The sequence below is a fragment of the Monomorium pharaonis genome, chromosome 2 (assembly GCF_013373865.1).
Source record: "Monomorium pharaonis isolate MP-MQ-018 chromosome 2, ASM1337386v2, whole genome shotgun sequence".
Lineage (NCBI taxonomy): Eukaryota > Metazoa > Arthropoda > Insecta > Hymenoptera > Formicidae > Monomorium > Monomorium pharaonis.
Genome location: NC_050468.1, coordinates 16,579,067 through 16,600,789, shown reverse-complemented (window position 1 = coordinate 16,600,789; position 21,723 = coordinate 16,579,067). Strand labels below are relative to the sequence as shown.

General features: G+C 24.6%; 1 protein-coding gene across 13 annotated transcripts in view; it reads left to right on the top strand.

Moving 5' to 3' along the window:
- The window catches only part of LOC105837723 (potassium channel subfamily T member 1), a 213,675-nt gene that overhangs the window by 33,939 nt on the left and 158,013 nt on the right, over nt 1-21,723 (top strand). The window lies entirely within an intron of this gene.

The window sequence follows — 21,723 nt, the reverse complement described above, 5'->3', positions numbered from 1 at the left end:
ATGTGTTTTTTTTTATCTATCGTTATATTTTCAGATAATTTTTTCATCTAACACTATATTTCGTCTATAATTTATTAAGATATTGTTTCTTATTACAGTTATAAAGACAAAAACTGATTAAGTAGTATACACTCAAAACGTTTCTAATTTAGTGCTTAAATTTAGTTGATTATCTTTAATAAAATATAATCTTAAATCTTTTGTGAGCTTGTTTTCACTTGACTCTTTTACCATATATTGCTTTATAACAAATGGTTTAAAAATTTTTTTTTTTTAGACAGACTGTAATATAAATCATTTTCTTAAATCATATTACAAAAAAGTTATACATTTCCACAAATGGAAAAACAATTTTGCTTTTTGAAAGCAAGAAGTCACGGGTGGATACATCTGAAGCATACTGTTTTTATTTACTGTATTTTTTACAAAGACTTTACAAGTTCTTTAAAGTTACACATTTGCATATGTAAAGTGTAATTAAGTTATATATATATTTTTATTATTTTGCTTGTATGATATATTTGTAATGTTTGCAAAAGTAATGTAAATTTCTTAGGAATTTATATTTTATATAACGTAAAAATGCAACATTTGTTAATAAATAATAATAGTAAGTTAATTCTCTGACCAATAAATGTATCCAATATATAAATAAAATTAAGATTACTTATTTGGTTTGCAGCGGATCTTTGTATTGAATATAATTTTTCTATTAAGTCAATGTTCTTAGTTTATATAAACTGCGCTGACAATTTTATCAGTCTTGAAACATAGTTATTAATCTAAATATCAAAGCATATTTAAAATTCCTCTTACCTGAAAATTTATTAATAAACATAAACATTTTGTATAATTTTGTATTATACACATCGTGGACCGAGAAAATTACTATGTACGATAGTAACGGACCATGAGAAAAAATTCCAAAGAATGTACATACACCATAAGTAATATAAATACTACATGATAGCAATTCGACAAAGAATATAGTAGAAATTTTTATAATTTCTTTTTTGGTTCAAGCTTACTGCTTACCACGAATAATTTTTGATATAAAATTTTTAGGAGTAATTTTTTATATAAAATTTATCTTTGTAGCTATTTTGAAAATGTATATGTAAGTGATAATAACAATCACAAATTTGTGTATATGAAAATATATATAATAACGTAAATTTAAAAGTATATGTATTGCATATGTATTGTATATATGCAAACGTATGCTGCACATGCATATATGTAAAAAAATTTTATATAAACTTAACTTATACTTTTAAATAATAAAAAGTAATATAAAATATAACGATGAAGTTTCTTAGACCTTGACGTTGAGGACCATTCTTGTATTCAAGAATGCCGTAAACGAACTTATGCACGGATATCGTAAATCTTTTGAAAACATGTTTAATAACATCTTTTAGCTATTAAATTAAAATTGATAGCAATTTGACAAAATTAATGTGTTTTTTTTATAATAATATTAAGCCACAATTAATGGCTCTTATTTAAACAAAATTGTGACGAAATCTGCAATTTCATTTGTTGTTATACATATTGTTAAAACAGATGTATAACTACTTTATATTATTGTTTTAATTGCTGTCATATTATCTCTGACACGTAACTCTTTAAACAGTAATTTAGTTTTATTAGTATAGAAAAAATGATATAATTTTATACAATTTTATTATGCATAAATCGGATTTTCTCTCGTTAAAAAGGGATATTATTTCTAATGTCCGCATCTTTAACTTTCATGATGGAATTATCGATTTTGTTTTTAGTAGAAATTTTAAGATAACATTAGATGGTTGTTCTGAAAACATTTCAATAACGCGGAGATATGAAGAGATTTTTTATTTTTTCTTGACCGCGGAGAGATCATTACATTGCATTTTCAACAATCGAACTTTTAAAGTGCTTTTAACAGGAAACTTTAGATTGTTTTTATTAGATTGAAATAGGATTTCTTTTCAAATATCTAAAAATTTTGTGCTTATATTCGTTTCTCCTTGATTTTTAATGTTACATTTCTGTTTCTTCACGTTTCTTACTGTTATTACCATTAATCTAATCATTATGATATTTTTTGATAGTCTGATATTTGACAAAATAATCAAATTAAATTAAATTGGAAATAGGTTTAATTATTTATACAAAGAGAATTTTTTCATAAAATTGACCTTGAAAACATGATATTTGTAAGATAATATTGCGTTGCGAAAAATGTAATTTTCTCTAATTTATTAATATCTACATCTATTTTACATCCTACTCTGTTAAATATAAAATATGTTTGATTATTTTCACTAAAATATATGGTTAAAAATTTTAATAATTTTAAATAATAAACTGTGTAAACAATTTATGATTCTTTATTGTTTTAAGTAAAATAAATAAAATATCGAACAACGGTAAAAATATTGTACATATATAATATTTTTATAAATTCTACAATGTAGCATGGTAATTTATTGGTGCGCTGTTTACAATAAACAAACAATATAACACATTCATTAACAGAAAGAATAGCGTAGTAAATAAGGCAAGGCTCATGATCCAAAGGCCAGAGTTCGAATTCTACTAGGATAAACGTATTTCAAAAAACAATTTACATAACATTAAATTAATTGTGAAGAGTTTAATGGGCAATTGGTGCTGTAATAGATGTGTAGATATGTTTCCTTAATGTATTTTTTAAAATATATTATTCAATAATTATATACTAGACGTTCTAATTTAATTTTTTGACATCTTTAATGGTTCATATTCAATATCTTTAATATTTTTTTCTTACATCAAGATGTTTTAATACCCCTGTCGAGCTGGCCCCCTCACTATGCAAAAATAAAAAAACGAATAACGCAAAATTATGAGCTATTTATGAGCTCTTACATGCTACAAATTAAAATTTTTGAGCTCATTATTCTGAGTAGGGATTTAACATTTTTTGTGACCTGAGTTGACTCAGCTTCTCCACCACTTAAAAATTAAGATATTGTATTGGTCATTGCGGGAGAATTAAGAGCTTTTTATGAGCTTTAAAACTGATATAGTTGCAATTATTGAGCTCATCCCTTTAACCTCTAAATAACCCCCTAACAAATGCAACTCGAAAAAACTATAAGAAAAAAATGATAAAACTTATTAAGGTATTATTTGCCAAAATCGATCTCCAACAGATTTTGAAAAAATTTGTTATACAAGTAGATTAAGCTGTTTCGCATAATTGATTAAAATTTTAAAACGATTTGCCGTGCCAAACTTAAACTATGAAGTCGCAAAGTGAAGTTTTTTAACATAGGGAAGATAGGCCGAATGTAAAAAAATTGAACATTATGGCTTATAGACAAAAATCCTCGCAACAAATTTTCTTAAAAAACTGACATTTGTTAGAACATATTTGTATTAAATTAAAACAAAGTTGACGCCCGTGCCGTTTCTACGTAAATCTAATTGAAAATTTATTATTTTGAATTCGACTACAAGTAGCGAGCGATTCACTCACAGCGTAGCGGCAACATCGCGCTGCATGAATGAAAGTGTGAGAGCGAGGAGATGAAGCAAGTATTTGCGTATATTTGATATTTATGTACAAGATACAAATATAAGATTATGGTAAATTATTTTATATTTATTTCACAGGTTTTTAGAGTGAATAATGATTGACACAATGACATTTGAATTTATAGGTTGGAATAAAAAAGGTTTAACACTATTAAATTTGAGTGTTCAGTAACAAAAATAAAATACTTTTACATAAATTATCTAAACATAATGCTTCAAACGCAATTATTTGAACAAAAGATTCTTAAAAATACAAAAACTCAAACTATACGTTATCTTATAAATTACAAAAAACTATATATCTATAGATAGGACAAAAGCTATAGCCTAGCTAACAAGATCGCTTTATTAATACTTTATTCAGCTTTGGTCAAGTACTCTATAATTGTATTCAATATTTTTTTATTTCTTTTGCTGTTTTCGTGCAATGCGACGTTGCCAGCTCCTCGTTTACTTTGTTGTGAGATTGTGTATGTTATGTACGTGTGCACACGGATACGAAGCGCCACGCGTGTGCGGCCCAGGTGTTCAAAGTTATATCATCTTTCACTTACTTTGACTTATACGCGTTTTCTCTTTTTTCCGCGAACCATGCTCTTTGAGCACGACTGAAGGGTAGATAATACCTTAAGAATTATATTAAGAATGTAGCGTACAAAATTTTAAAGATTAACTCTTACACACATTCTTTACATACATGCATACATTCTGATCTTTGAGTTGCAACCCCTTTACAATAAAATTGTCTCAAGCCTCCCCAATAAGAGAAAATTGTACTTAAAATTACGCAGACTATTTATTTCATAACTAAATATTGTATGTCCATTTACAAGCTCATATGTATGAAATATGTACGTTTCGATTTTTGAGCTGTAACCCATTTACGCGAAAATTATCCTAAATCTCCCCAATACAAGAGAGAACTGTACTTAAAATCATATAGACTATTTATTTAATAACTAAATATTATTTATCTATTTACAAGCTTACGAAATACGTACGTCGGCTCGGTCCCCCCTCCTCCTACAAAAATGTTAAATTCCTACTCAGAATAATGAACTCGAAAATTTTAATTTGTGGCATGTAAAAGCTCATAAATAGCTCATGAGACTAGAGGTATGTAAAATCTCATAAATAGCATCATGAGAATGGAGGTATTGAAGGTGACAAAAATTGAGTTGAAGTATTTTGTATATGGTTATTATAAAATATTATTTTATTAAGAAAAAAATCTTGCGTACTCTTTCTACAGCGCTAATTTTTAATTATTCGTTAATTTGTCTACAATTGATTTAATTTTTTGGGAATCCTAGAGTACAAATTATTTTCATATAACATTAAATGCATCGTCATATAGAGACGTGACCATAAAACAATTTTATCTCAAATTAAAAAATTTTGCTTTAGACAATTTTATAATACTATACGTTAATTTTTATTAAAGCGATGTTGGCGACAAATCTGTGTTATCAATTAAATATTTTTTACAAAAAATATTTTTTTGTTAATTACATAATAACTTATAAATCTTTTTCCATAATTAAAGTATATAAAAATAATACAAACAATCAATAATTTTATGTGAAATCAATTAGAAAATTAGTTTTGTTATCAGCATCTGACATTGATTTGTCACGTATGTTTTATATAAAAGTTTTATACTTGGTATATACAAAACAAGACTATATATTTTTTATTGGGAATACAAGGAATAATGCTACATAGAGGAATAATATTAATAATATTGTTCTTAAAAATAAGTTAGAAGCTTTATAAAAGATAATTTTGTCGGAAAATTGATGTGTACATACATACCGTATATGTACATTATTATTGTTGGAACAGTTTGTAAGGATATTATATATGTTGATGTTTCTATTACGATATTAATATGCATAGATCAATTTATTATAACATTACTCTTATCTTAAGCTGTTTATAAAATATATTTAAAAAATTCAATTTTTATATAATATTTGATTGCCAAGAGTTATTTCAAGTCTTTTCCACACGTAATAAAATTTGTAGCAAATTTTATGTAACAAGTATAGGTAAAGTAACAAAAATTTTCTCCGTATAAAAACTATATTATCTTATTCATCATGTAATAGATATTATATTATAATTTTTTTTTAATTTTATTTAAAATATATTTTGTAAGTGGAACATCTATGAACATTTATACTTTTTATTTTGATTTTTCTCAACACTTAGCCTTTTTTGGTGATAAGAAACACTATATTAAAACGATCAATATCATAAATATTACTATTTTTAGGTTTTTTAGGTGTAACTAAATTGCACACATATCTTGAATTTCTTGATAAATTTTTATATAATATTTACTGGTAAAAAATAAACGATCTCTTATATCTTTGTTTTAACTACGGTTAAATTGTCTTACTCGTAACTCTTCAAAAATTAATTTGATTTTATTAGCACTATGAAACTGAAGTAATTTTATATCGAAGAGATTTTATATTGCACATAAATTAGATTTTATCATGTATTCGGAGAAAGCGTTATTTTGGATTGATGTTTGTCTTTATCTGTTATAATAGAATGATTCTCATTTTGCTTTTAGTACGAATTTGAAGACATTATTTAGTAAATGTTTTAACAATACTCTAGCAATACGCGGAAAGGGAAAAGATTTCTTATTTCTTCTTAACCAGAGAGATCATTACATTACATTTTCTACTAATAACCGAAAAAAATTTCTTTAGAACGTTTTTACTCAGAAACTTTAGCAAGTATGTAACACATGCTGTTAAGAAATTAACAAGTATGCATTATTTATGCTTTTAATTTTTATAGTCATTATGTTGCTAAAATTGAAACTAGATGAAATCTGTACTTTTTAAATATATGTATATGGATTTATTGCTATTATATTTAATAATGTGGAAGATTTTCTTAAATATTATATATATAAAAAATACGTTTATTTAAAAATTAAAAATAATAATAGAATAACATAGACCAATGTATAAACACACTTTTAATTAAAAATGAGCCTTATTCAGTCGTAAATGGATTTTTGGATTTATTTATTTTTGATATTTTTTGTGATTTTATCTATTTTTTTTATTAAATTGCTCGCCAAATAAATTTTCAGTTTTAAAACACAATTATAAGTTGAATAAAAGTAGTATTATTATAATATTAAATTAATCAATGTAAAATAATGATGCTAACTTACAAATATCTGTTACGTATCTATTATAATAATACAAAATAAATTTTCTCTCTCTTTTTTTGTATATTATATTTTTTTGTATATTATTTTTTTGTATAAAAATATTGTAGAGAATTAATTGTAAAATAATAATTAAAATTGTAATATTTATTTTGCACACATATAATTTCCAGAGAAATCTTTAAATTTCAAAAGAAAAGTAATTATGCCAAATATCTTTAAAACCTCTTATTTGTTAAAAATGTTTTTGAATTAATATATAATAAAAAATAAGATTATAAAATTAAAACTATATGTAAAATACATTTAAAAAATAACATTTGAATGCATTTACTGATTAATATTATAAATAATATTTAAACTGTTTTTTATGTATTTTTATTGTTATCTCCTACTGTATAATAAAAGTTAAAAAATTTTGGAAAGGAAATTAATTTATAAATATTTTATATTTATATTAAGTAATTATTACTTTTTTATTGCTTTGAACAGTTAATTTATGATATCTTACTTTTTTTGTTTCAGGTAAGTGCAAAGTAATATTTTTGTCACTTTCTACGTCACACGTAAGTAATTGACACAACATAGATTTAGCGATTATTGATATTATTAGCCAGAGTATAAAGCGAACTATATCCAATCAGATTCTTTACATCGACGATATAGCATAACCAGCAGTCTTAAATGTATTATCGAGTAAACGTGTATTTCTCAAAAGATTTTCTCTTGTTTCATTATTTAATAATTGTAAAAGGAAAGTTTGAATAAAGAAATTATGTAAATAATCAAATAAATAATATACATTGTTAAGAATTAAAACTCAATTATTAGTTAGACATTTATTATTAAAAAATTGAAAATTTTTATGTTGGAAATAAGCATATTGTAACTAATTCATAATTTTTGAAATAAGGGTTTATTTATTTACTGCAGTCATGAGTCTCACTTGTTCATACATTGCTGACATTACTTTAAAAATTTAAATAAAAAAGTGGATGAAATCAATTAATGTTTCTATTTTTAAAACTATTTAATCTTTGTAATTATAAAAAAAGTCGAGTAGAATTATATAAAATATATTCTTATGCGTTTATATTAGTTTTTTTTGTAAAATTTATATTTGATATAAAATAAATAATAGTCATACTGGAAAGACAGAAACTAATTAAAAAGATAATTTTTGTATGGTTTCTTCTACAAAAAGTTAAGTTTGAAGAAATAAGGATAAAATGTTCCTCTATAATCATACATACTTTTGATTCATGGAATACATATGATTCTACATGAACAAGTTTTTCTTTATATCTAGTTTTTTGTAAAAAAGCAATGCAAAAATAATTTTTTAAATAATATTTGTCTTTTTAATATAACTATTATTTTTTTATACCAAACTAAAATTTATAAAAAAGCTATAAACAAATACGGATATATTTTAATATATTTATATGTTTTTGTATAATAAATTTTTGATCGGGCCTGCTTTTATTTGACATTGATGACAGACAAAGTAATAAAATGGAAACTTAATATATATTATATATAGAGTTTTAAGGAAAACTTAACAAATTTGTTAAGGCTAAAAAAAGATTATAATTATTTACATTTATAATGTTACAAAGTATATAAAGTCTTAAAATAGTTGAAAAGATATTTAAATATAAATACGATATTACCTCGTAATATATTGGCTTTAACGATTAATTAAATTTGCTTTATTTTCATTGTTTCTATAAATTATATTTAGAAATTTAATTGCAAAGAATGGACGCGTTTGGTATACATAAAAGAAATAACTTATTTGAATAATATTAAATCGATCTCGAATCTTTATCTTTTCGATCATTATTTCTTATAGGAATAATTTGCTAAGTAAAATCTGTGTTTTGTGTTAAGCACAGTTTTAGATTTAGAATAAAAAATATCTTTTGTTAAAAGTAGAATCGAAAGCAAATTTACGAACGGTTTTGTTCGTGATTTGATGCTATTCTTGTAATGAAAATGTCAGAGTTCATTTCTTTCTTATTGTCATTCTTTTGCTTGACGTTGTTATCATGGATCAGATTCGGATCAAGTTTTTGATACTGGAATCAAATACAATTTTCTCGTTCACGCTTGGATGCATTCGTATTTTTTTCAGTATCTTTTTATATGTGATCGTGATTAATCTGGTATTATAATAAGTGCGTTTATGATATGATGTTACATATTTTAAAGTAATTTGAAAACAACATGACTTTTAAATCGACGAAAAGATTTAAATAGAATTAAATAGAACTGCTATCAAGTTGTTATTTACAAAAATATTTCTGCAAAAATAAGTTTACATGTTTTTATTTTTCAAATATTATTACTCTTCTGAGAGAAGACAAATAATATTAATAAGAAAATAATTTAAACAGCAATATTTACTAATTGTGTAATTTTACAATATATTTATTAATAAATTTTTTATTTTGAAGCATATGTGTCTGAAAACAACAAAAGCTTAAAAATATCAATAACGTTATCAATTTTATTGACATATTGCACATAAGTTAAGTGCACTTAAGCATACAACTTAATAAAAGTTAAAAATTATATGACCTGTTTTTGAGTGTGTATTATTTACTAAATGTAATCTATATTGCTATGTATTTAGAACTTTTGTTTTGTTTAATATATACAGAAGGGGAATGTTTTGCAACAGCTATTAAGTGTGATTAACTGGTTCGCTGATCTCCTCTTCCTTGTGCACAGTGTTCATTCTATCGAATAATGCGATTTTCTCTATACCATTTCTAAATCTAAAGCTGTGCTTAATAATTTATTATTTACGCGAAATACTTCGATTAGGTGTCTTGTCGATTATGTCACGGATGGACCATATAAATTGAGCGTGTTACCTTCTTGTATAATTTGTTTCACATAAAGTTATATATGATGAAATATTATGAAATGCATAATAACATTATATAAAAAAAAATGTTTTTGGAAAAAAAATTTGCTTTATTATATTGTATATGTATGTTGTGTGTGTCATCAATGCGTTATAATCTTTTAAAACTCAAAACTTATAGTAGTTGAAAGAAAAAATTATTTTTTAATAGTTATTTTATTAGTTGAATAAAATTTTATTAGCTAAATTTTTGTCATTTTTGACGTTTTTATATTGATTTTAGGAATTGTAAGTGTAAATATTCTACATTTGAAAATTTACTGGTAAAAGTAACTTATTTCAAAGAATACATTTTATAAATTGATATTTGCATACATTTACTCTCTAAATAGCAATCAATGTATTATCATTGATTTGCAGTGGTATATTTATAACTATGATAATTAGTGAGTATTGACTGTCTTTTAGTGATTCTAACTTCAGAATTAGTATATAATCATTGAAAGTTCAGTGTATTTATTTCACTGGTTGACAAGTTATAAGTATACCACTGAAAATTAATGTATTTTTACTGATTTCACGGATTTTTCACTGATTGTAATTTAGAGAGTATATCTTCTTCTGGTAAAGTAGTACTTTTTTAAACAATTTTATAGTATAAATTAATTAATAAAAATTGTTGCATACAATTATAACATTTGTTGCTTTGATAACTTATTGTTTATTGTAAATCATTATAACAACTCTTTAGCTTTTAAAATGCTTATATATAAATTATATAATCAAGCATTGAGAGCTTGCATCTGCTGATAAAGTAGATGCCTAATAAGCTTTTTTCACATGATATGTATCCAGATTACGTCTGTGCTTTCTTTCCTACTTTACCGACGGTATAAGAAAAGCTCAGGAAGCTTTCGAAGAGACTCACACTATGGCTAATGAGTGCCGTTTTTTTAAGAATGAAGTAGTATGCTTTTATATTAGAATTGTTAAGTTTATTTAATTGTTGTAAAATAATTTTGTAAAAGTTAACACTTCTAAATTAAAATAAAAACCTAAATTATTAATATCTTAATTTACGTATAATTGTTGAGTACATTTGAAATAATTAATAATTGAGAGAAATTAATTGTAATTTAGAAAAACAGTAAGGAATTAAATAGTACAATGTTAATTCCCATAATACTATTTATATTTTAACTTTAACTTGTTACTATTGTATACTTACTATTATATATTATATACTTTAACTTTTTTAACTATTAATATAATTAATAATACATAATCTTTACTTTTTAATTAAATATTAAATTAATTAATTTATAAAATTTTACGTAACATGTATAATGTAAATATTTTTGCGCAAAATTTGTTGCAGCAATGTTTTAAACTTTAAATTTATTTGAGTTGCAACAATATGACAAAATCATATATTTAGTAATCTTTCTTTTAAAATAATAAGATTTTTTTGACAGTTATATGTTATAAGGCTTTACAAATATTAATATAAAATGAATGTATCTATATTATTAGAATATTTATAAACTTGTGTCTTAGTTTGAATAATATCGTTTTGAAAAGTAAATATTTCATCATGATTACTATTTTAAAAAATTTCAATGATGAAAGTGCACTTTCATTATTGAAATTTTTTTAAATAGTAAAATAATTTTTAACTTTTTATCTAAAGCTGCTTTCTCTCTCTCTCTCTCTCTCTCTCTCTCTCTCTCTCTCTTTCTTTCTCTTTTCTCTCTCTCTACAAAGAGTGAAAAATTTTTTACTTATATATAAGTATAAATCTATTAGAACTTTTTGTTTTCTTGAAAAAAGATACTAAAATATTCTTCTGAATATGATTCTGGAAATAAATAAAGAATTCCCTTGCAGATTGATTTACCAAGGACTTTTATTTTTGTCGAAGCAATGAGCAATTCGACGCTGATCAAATTCTCCATTATATTTTAAAAGATAATGAAAAAGATTGAATTTCATTCTCATCCGACTTATGATATAATAGGAGCAGAATAAGGCACGCTTCACGACTCGTATAATAGAAATGTTTTGCTTGGAATATTGTGTAATTATAATTATATTTCCGTCATTCTAAGGATTTAATGAAGTGTCCGTGCTGTACAGCGATCTCATTAAAATTTTCTCGGTGTATTATTGAAATGACTTTATTAAAATCGTTAATTGCAATGCCAATCTATAGTAATGATAAATACTCTAACAAACCGTTACATTTCGAAATTTCACAAAACTAAAATTATTTAACAAAGTTATTATTTTGTTACCTCGAATTTCCACCTCGAATATTGTAAGGTATCTACGGTAGCTTTAGCAGTATTTAGCAAATGTATAAAATAATAGATGATTAAGGGAAATAAAATTGTATTTATTATATAACAGTTATTATTGCCACAAACATTAAAAGAATATTATAAAGCTTTCAAATTATCAAAGATTAGAAAGAGAGTGTTATCTATATTTAATATTTACGAGAGAGACTCGCATATGTAAAGAAACGTTTTTCTCTTAGAATAAGAGTAAAATTAATTAAATGTGTAGCCAACATTAAAAGTTCTTTTACGACCAAAAGTGTAATCTTTCTAATTTTACACGTCTGCCAGCTTCTCTCATGTAATATCATAATATCATAAATAATTTTATTATACATATTTAATTTTATTATTTTTTAAACTATTCTATTAAGTTCTATTAACATATCGTAATATATCGTATACGTTTTTTTAATCAATATTAAATTGATTATTATTCTGATTTTATAAAAGATAACATTTTTAATTAAATTTTCTAAATTACTTTACAATGATATAATATAAAAATAAAATTACAATTATTATATATGTAATAGATTATTGCCGAAAAATTTTTTTTAAAGTAATTATCTATAATGTAAATAAAATTTTTAATTAATTTCTTTCTTTATTTTATTATTTGGAAAGTTGATATATTAGTGGAATGTGTAATAATATGTCAGAAAGATCTTATTTTTTATATTATTATTGTAATAAAGATTAAATGATTTTATTAAAATAGATAGAACATTAATTAAAAAAAAGAAATTTGCTCAAATTTGTTAAATTTAAATTATCGTAGAGGAGATTATGATATTATGGTAAATATTATAATTATTTTTGTTATTAATTAAGTAACAAATTCTAATAATTATTTATGGAATTATTTATTTAATATCCTGTCATTATATTATATACTAGCGCTAATATGTTGCTATATGCACACAATAGCCGACATTTGTTATAAATCTTTTTTCTTTTGTAAATTTCAAAAGTACATTTTAACATTTAATTATACATATTTCCTTATTCTTTTTAAATTTACGTATATTATCACACAAATGTGTATAATAACAATTGTTTTTTTGTTATTTAACTTTTTATTAGCTGTACAAATTTTAAGTAATACAGAATTAAACAATAATATGGGATTTTGTTAATTTAATCTTTTAAGCGTGTTGACGTTTCAGAAAGCGTGACACGATCTTTTTTCTTTATATCAAAATAGTTATTCGATAACTTGATTGCAGTTTTATTGCTAATCTATAGTTTATATTCTGCATAAATGTATTATAGATTTTCAATTTAAATGCACAAAATATTACATATACATATGTATATAATACATACAATTATTATATATATAGTTTCAATATTTTTTCTTTATTTTGAATAAATATATAATTTTGTAACAAAACTTTTTAAAATTAAAATTAATTTCTACAATTTATTTTTATATGTATTGTGGGTCATATTATCATCTCTGTTTGTTTCTGACCTTTTGCAGTCTCGCAATATTTTTATAAATAGCATTCAATGTAATATGTCAATTTTAAATATCTAGAATCTATTGAAGAATATTTTGATATGAATATAATGTCTTTTCTTCTTTACGTTTTTAATTTAAAATATTGATTATTACTAAACTTATTGTATAAAATGAACGGCCACAACTATCAGCTTCTCTTCTAATATTATCGTAATAATAATCAAATTATGTATTATATGAATTGAAAGTTAACGAGAGATTAATATGATGACATTACTAACGAGGATTTAATGTGACGATATGAGTAGGCTAAAGTATATCAAGTAATGATTTTGTAATCTATGCTTGAATATTTCATATAGGGACAGAGATATTTCTCTCTGAGATATATTGTGAACTGCTACATTGTATGTTTATCATTATCATTTACCCACATAGCACTGATTGTTGTAAAAAAATTTCAGAAGTGTTTCAACCTTTCATAAATTTATGTACAACAATTCTGGAACAACTCTAATTGCTATATAAAATATTGTAACAAAAAATATTTTTTTAATCATGCCGTAAATTTGAATAGATATCCAGAAGCAATATAAAGTCGACATGACATCAAAATGTTATAAATGTTATAAAAAGAACATTTTAATTCCAAAATAATTGTTAAAAGTAACTTTTTAATAACAATTTATTTTTACGTCATATAGAGGTTTCGTGATTTGTTGTTCAACTTGTGGCTAGCAATAATATCAGATTAACAGAATGATACAATTTTATATGTTTTGTATAACTAAACTATATAGCCGTAATCATACTAACGGAATAAGTAATGGATAAGTACACATCAAATAGTAAATGGCATTTGTTTTAAATGTACATCTTTTTCACTTAGAAATATTAATTTTGAATTTTTCGGAAAAAAAGTTAATACATGATATAAAATATGAACTTTAACTTGTAGTATGTAAGATATAAGTACGAGAATGTTACATAAATAAAATACCTTTATTGCTTTACACACACACACACACACACACACACACACACACACACACACACACACACACACACACACACACACACACACACACACACACACACACACACACACACACACACACACACACACACACACACACACACACACACACACACACACACACACACACACACACACACACACACACACACACACACACACACACACACACACACACACACACACACACACACACACACACACACACACACACACACATGCATTTTTAGAAAATATATTTTAAATATCATATTTATTTTTATTATTATTATTAATTCTTATTATTAATTAGATTGCAAACACTAAGTAAAGATGTACAATAAAAAAATATTGAACGTATTTTACATGTAATTTTACATATAATTGTAACTTTTCAGATTTTTAGTAAATTTTTAAATATAATAATTTAAATATTGTTTGAATGCACGCGCAACTTTAACTTTATTAAAAAATAAAATTAAAGTTTAGAAATGATATTTAAATTTATTACATTTAGAAAAATTACACACGGTCAGAATAATATTTTAAAAAGTTTTAAGTTGCAGTAACTCTTTGATAATATTGCAGAAAGTTTTTAGATTTTTTTCAGTAATTTTTCTATAATTTTTTTATATTTTAAGTACAATAATGACGGGCATTTTATCATTCCAGAGCTGTGTCTCAGAAATGTTGCAGACATATTTTGCAACTTTTATAAAAATATTTTACTTTCTAATTGAAATATTTGATATACTCTGAAAAATTATGTGCTATATGGATAAACGTTGTATGAATGTACTATTGTTTTATGTGTAATTGGCTATTTCAATTTTTATACATGACAGTTTTCGTCGAAATGAGTCAAATCACTTTTATTATTGAGGTATTAAAGTGCAATGAAAGTTTCTAGTCAACACATTGAAGCAGAAATTGTGCAGTTTATTGAATTATGTCTTAAGCTGATGACATTTCAACGCCTCAGTGTGATAATATGGGACAAGAAAGTATCATTAAAGGTAGAAGAAGTCAGGAGAGCAAAATGAATTCGATAAAATTGTTATAATTTATTGCCGCGAATAATAAAAAAATACCATATTTAATCCCAAAATTTCGATAATAATGAAAAAGAATATGCGTAAACTATCATTAAAATTATTTAGTGTGAATTATTATGTTTACCGTGAATTAATTTATAAATTAATTTATTAATTATAGTAATATTTTGGAAATATTATATTCTTTTTACATTTTATCAATTCTTGTTTTTCCCCTAATTCTATAAATTATATACAAACATTTGATAGTGAAAATTATTATGTACAATAGTGTAGTCACGGACGGTAAGAAGAAATTTTAGAGAATTATACCATAAATAGTATAAGTACTATGATAATTTGATGAAAAGCATGGTAAACATTTTAATAATTCTTTCTTTACCCTGCGTTTATTATTTATCTAGTCTAGTCTAGTCTAGTCTAGCTTAGTTCTTAAAAAAAGCATGTAATAAAGCTTCTTTTCCGCGATGCTGATTGTTTTCTCTCACTGCTCTTACTTTGTGTTGCGAGAATAGCTGTCATTGCGATTGTATTTTGAGCTGTCAAATTTGTATAGATGGTTATTATTGTAATATATTTTTTAAAAGTAAAAAATAAAAAGTTAAATAGCGCGCGCGAAGCGCGCATCTATGGTATCTAGTTATAATAATTTTTACTATAAAATTTTCTCCGCGTGTATATATATGTATATATATATTTTTTAAGAAATTAAAAGAAACTATATATGTGAATTGTAAAGTTTCTTATTATATACATTTACTGTTATTAATAATACAATATTAAAAGTTTATGAATTTACTTAATTTACTTTTTAAAAAGTTAAATTAAGTAATTTCATTTTGTATTAATTTTTCTGTTCTAAATATAGAAAGATAAATTTTTATTGTTTAACGCTCAATATTGGTATTGTGTTTACAAGCAAAGAATTCTTTCACAAAGTTTTTTAAGCTGTTATACAAATACATTGATGCTATTTATTTAATAGATAATCTAGGACGCAATAATAAAGTTTTGAGGACTTAATTTATTTCTCGAGATGTTGGTCAAAACAACTTTTGATTGCGCACGTCTTCCATGATTTAATTGCTAACTTAACGAGCAAAACTGCTGATTGCCCATAACTGCATGCTTCTCAAATATTGTTAATTTTACTGCCAAGAAAATTTAGTGCATAAATTATGTTGAAATATCAAAGTAGTTAGAAAACACGAAATCGTTTTATGGGGTTCACGATACTTTAAACTTTATAAAAGTCAAACCTCATAGCCAATACACGATGTTCGTTAAACGACGTTCTAAAAGTATACATACCGATCGAGAGCTTTTAAGTCTTCTTTCACTTATTGTGTAAATTTGTAAAAGAAGAAAGAGAGAAAAGTAATTTAAGAAGAAAAGCAATAATCTTGATTATTCTATTAACAATTATTATAGATTAAAATTTTATCGACAGCTTAACATTAATAATTGACATCTAACAATGACTGTGAGAAATTATATGTTTTATACTGTATATTATATTACAGCCTGTATATTATTGCAAAAGATAAGAAAGCGACATTAATACGACGTTAAATTGACATTATTTTTCTATTCTCCTTAGGTAAGTAACGTAAATATGTTAGCACCTTATCGCATTTCAAATAACTTCTTCTGATAATGTATTTGAAGATATCAAATCAAATCTGGTCTTACCTCGCTATCAGACTTTCATATAAAATGTCCAAAAAGTTATTTTAAATTATTTATTTTTATTGTGTGATTTACTTTTGTATTTAAAATTTGATTGATGATTATTCCGCGCGGCCATTGCGTGTGATAAAAAATTAGCAAGATTTTACCTTAGAAATTACGTAAAGTAAAACTTTTAAAGACTATAAAGGGAAGGAAAAAAAAGATGAAACGCGAGAAATGGAAGAACTAATTCTGGATCAGAGAGACAATGAAACTTTACTAGAACATGAAACGTGAAAAGAATAAAGGATTGAAGAACTTATGTTTATACTTCAATAGATTTTAGTTCTATTAAACTTTCAACTTAGCGAAATTTGTGCAATTACTGTGATTTCCTTCTACATGCTACGTGATGCGTCTACTCGCATATCAATTATCGAGAATCTACAAAAACGTTACGATAAAAATTATAGTTGTCTTATAAATTTAAGCAGTAATCGTAAAAAATTTTAATAAAAATTTATTTGATTGTTAATATTACAAAGGTGTTTTATTAATATCTGCTCTTTTAAAAACAAATTTTAATAGAAACGTAATAGAAACATAAAATAAATTGTAACTTGTAATTAACTTTTTTTAATTTAAAGAGAAATACATTTTAAAATTGTATTTCATATTTTCAAGCTACTTTATAAAAAAACGCGCTAACATTTTTATACGTTCTGAATATAAGTTATTTTCGTATTTTTGATAATATTTTAGATGCAATTATATTAACACATTTTAGCACATATAACTTTAAAATATATTGTTCTTAAATTAATTTTTAAAAAAGAATACAAAATTTTATCGTTAATATATCTCTTTTATTTTACATATCTTTTTTCTTCATATATCTTATTTTTAAATTCAATTTTGAGAACTTACTTTTTCAAGGACTTATTTTAATATAATCTTGATGAAAAAAATTTTATATTATTGTACTTTTTATTTTATATTGTATAATTTTTTATAAGAGAGAGAAGTAGCTGCGTTTATCTAATAAGGTAGCGTGTACTACTCGCGCGCGTTTTAAAGAGCAGAAAGCATTATTTTTTTCAATATTTTTGAAACGTTGTTGTACCATTGCTAATATAATATTGTAAAAAAATTTTTGCAATATTGTACTATAATATGCATATTATTACGTAATTGCGTATTACAGTTGAAACATAAATTATATTTCTATTATTTACTAATAATATCTCATAATAACTAATCTACTAAACAACATTAATTGATTAACTAACATTTTTTCAAGAATTTGATTTAATAGACACATATGTAAGAGGTATATACATATATGGTACGTTGCTTTATCGAGAAGAAAAGATAGAAAACAGACAATAAGACATTATATGAACACAAAGTGAGTTTAAACATACTCCTCTTTAAAACCGTGTTCTTTTAAAAGACTCAAGGTATGCTAGTTCGCAAATGCTTTGAGGAATGCCATAGAAATAGAAGAACATGGAAAGAGGATGATGCGACACTTAAAAGAATGCAAAGCACGTCAAAGGTCATAAAGAACGCGATAAAAGACATGTGACACTTTGCAATTTTACTCGACAAACAAAGGCATATAAGAAAACCTTTATTAGAAGCATAAATAATTTCCCAAAGAAAACAAAGCAAATTCTTGCGTTTAACGTAACGGGATACACCTCTCTTCAAATTTACAAGAAAATTTAATTTCACTAATGTCTTTTATAATCTTTACCAACTGGGAGAACTTATCGTGAAATGAAGGGTCATGTCGCGCAGAAGAATAAAGAAAGCTATTGATACCATCAAATTAGAACTGTTTACTTTATAATATGAAGAAAGGAAACATTTAAGCGAATTGAGTTTTTTTTTATTTTAATTATTATGTATATTGTTTATATATATTACACACACACACACACACCACACCACACGCACGCACGCACGCACGCACGCACGCACGCACGCACGCACGCACGCACGCATGCACGCACACACACACATAAATGCATGTATATTAGACTTTTTGTCACATACGTATTTATATTTATTATATTTATTATCATAATATAGAGAGGTCAATTCTATAATTTAAAGTTATTCATGATTAAATAACTTTAAACGTTACCGTCTTTGCAATAAAGATTATATTCTTAATCGCTTATTGACAATTTGTAAAAAGTTATTCTAAAAATGTTGTTAAAGTTTAAACGACTAATTCTGCTTAATGACATTTTTACAAGATTGATTCAATTGCACATCCCAATACTGAAAATCTATATTACATATCCGTAAAAACAATACATTTCAAAGTTATTCAATAAGGGTCGTTTACTAATGTTAAGCATTAATAGTATTTATAATTAAGTATTAAAATTAATAAATAAATTAATATTAATACTAATATTTAAAAAGTTAATAAATATATATGCTAATTAATTTTTTATTATAATTTGTGCGTGATTTGTTGTACGACTTGCTATGATTATTTATTTTTTACTATGATGATGGTTGTGTAGAAAAATATTTTTTTTTTCCTTTAATAATTGTTTATATACAATAATTATTATTAATAACACATATAATATACGTAGGGATGACACAGGGCTGGAAAGTGACACGTTTTCTGTAACGCGTTATTCCTCTCAATCCAATAGGGCTATTCTGTAACTCTTAACGACAGTTCAGTATCGTTATATTGTCGTTGCGCTTTTTTGTCATATATAATATAATATGCGCGCAAGGACAATATAACGATATCGACACTGTCGTTAAAAGTTACAGAATAGTCCTACTGGTCAATGCATATATTTAAAAATTATATTTATGTATTTATGGAAAATGAATAACGTAGAAGAGAAAACAACCAGCCAAACAAATTATGTTGCACAATTTGAAATCAGTAAAGTGATAAACTAAATATACTAAAATTCGAATTGTAATTTAAAAATGGTTTCAATTGACTATCAATTAAGGCACACAAACCATACAAGGCATACATGCAGGATGAAAAATTGACGAAAATCAATTACAAATTAATTGAGACTTGCCGAGTAAAATAATGTTCCTGTATTTCCTGTATTTATAGCAAAATATTAGTATATTATAGAATGTCAGCAGAGAGAGATTGACAGCAGAAATGTACAGAGTAAGTTAGGGCATTCCATATGGAAAAGATGGCCAATAGCTATAATTTCTCCAATAATTGCTAAATAATGTGTTTTCGTAATTATTTTCAAAGATAATCAATATTTACTCTAGTTTATATGCGTATACTATTCGAAATAACGATATTGTGGATGTCATATCACGTTTTTACTTTTGACTGCCTGTAAAATTTCTCACGTGTTTATTAGAAATTTCCACAATGTCGAATAAATTACAGTTGTGCTGTTGCAATAAACGTTACCCACGTAACAAAAGTATATAAATTGTAATGTGTAATTATATTTTTTACTTTCTTTTCTAGTTTTTAAATAAATACTATGATTATCTTTCTCTCACAGTTTGAGCAAGGTAGTCCATGACATTTCGGGACTAAGTGTTTATCTATATCTTATTTAAAAAGACGAGAATTATAAAGTTGTGCACCTAATATTTTAATTTGACATATCATATATGTTTTTTTAATAATGACAATGAGTTAAATTGGTCCTAAACTTGTGTGAACATTAAAAATGTTTAAAAATAAAATTAAATATGTGATAATATGTGGCAATAAAACTAAATATGTAAAATTATAAGTTTTTATATTATTTTATAAATGTTAAATACATAAAAAATGTATAGTTAACTGTTCTATAATACTATTTTTTCCCTAAAAGTTGTGAAAGATGATCAATGTTTATGTTTCAATATTTTAATAAGAAAAAATTTTTATTAAGTATTTTTTCTTTAATATCGATAGTTTTACATAAGTAAAGCTTCAATAAAGTCGTAATATACCAATATTACCGCTATTAAAAAATAATGAAAATAAAAGCATATTTTTGCATTTAAAAAAACTATGGCCGTTTTACCCGAGTTTACCCTATTAGAAAATTTTAGCAGACTGAACTCATCTAAAGCACCATTCTGCTACTATTGGCAGAACTTGACATTTTACATTTAGCAGACTCTGTTACAAAACAGTACAGTTTGCTGCATTTTTGCTCTCAATTTAGTTGTTATCCAGATTATTATAATAGCACGCAAGTCTTACTCATTTTCTGCCGCTAGTTTGATGTCAGGTCCTATCAACAAGGTTTGTTTGATTTCTGCTGCCAGTCTGCTGCAGAGAATATCAACAGGTCATGTTTCTACCAGCAGTTTGCTGATATTATTATTACAGATGTTACAAAATCTATTTGAAATCTGTTGCCTTTCTAGCATCAAGTCTTGCAACAGACTCTGTGCATAATCTATCTCTAGGTTTGGTTGTCATCAAAGTATTAATCATATAAATAATCTTGACGTTGTCAAATTAGTTAATAAATGAATAAATTATTTTACTTTCTAAATTTCATAGAGT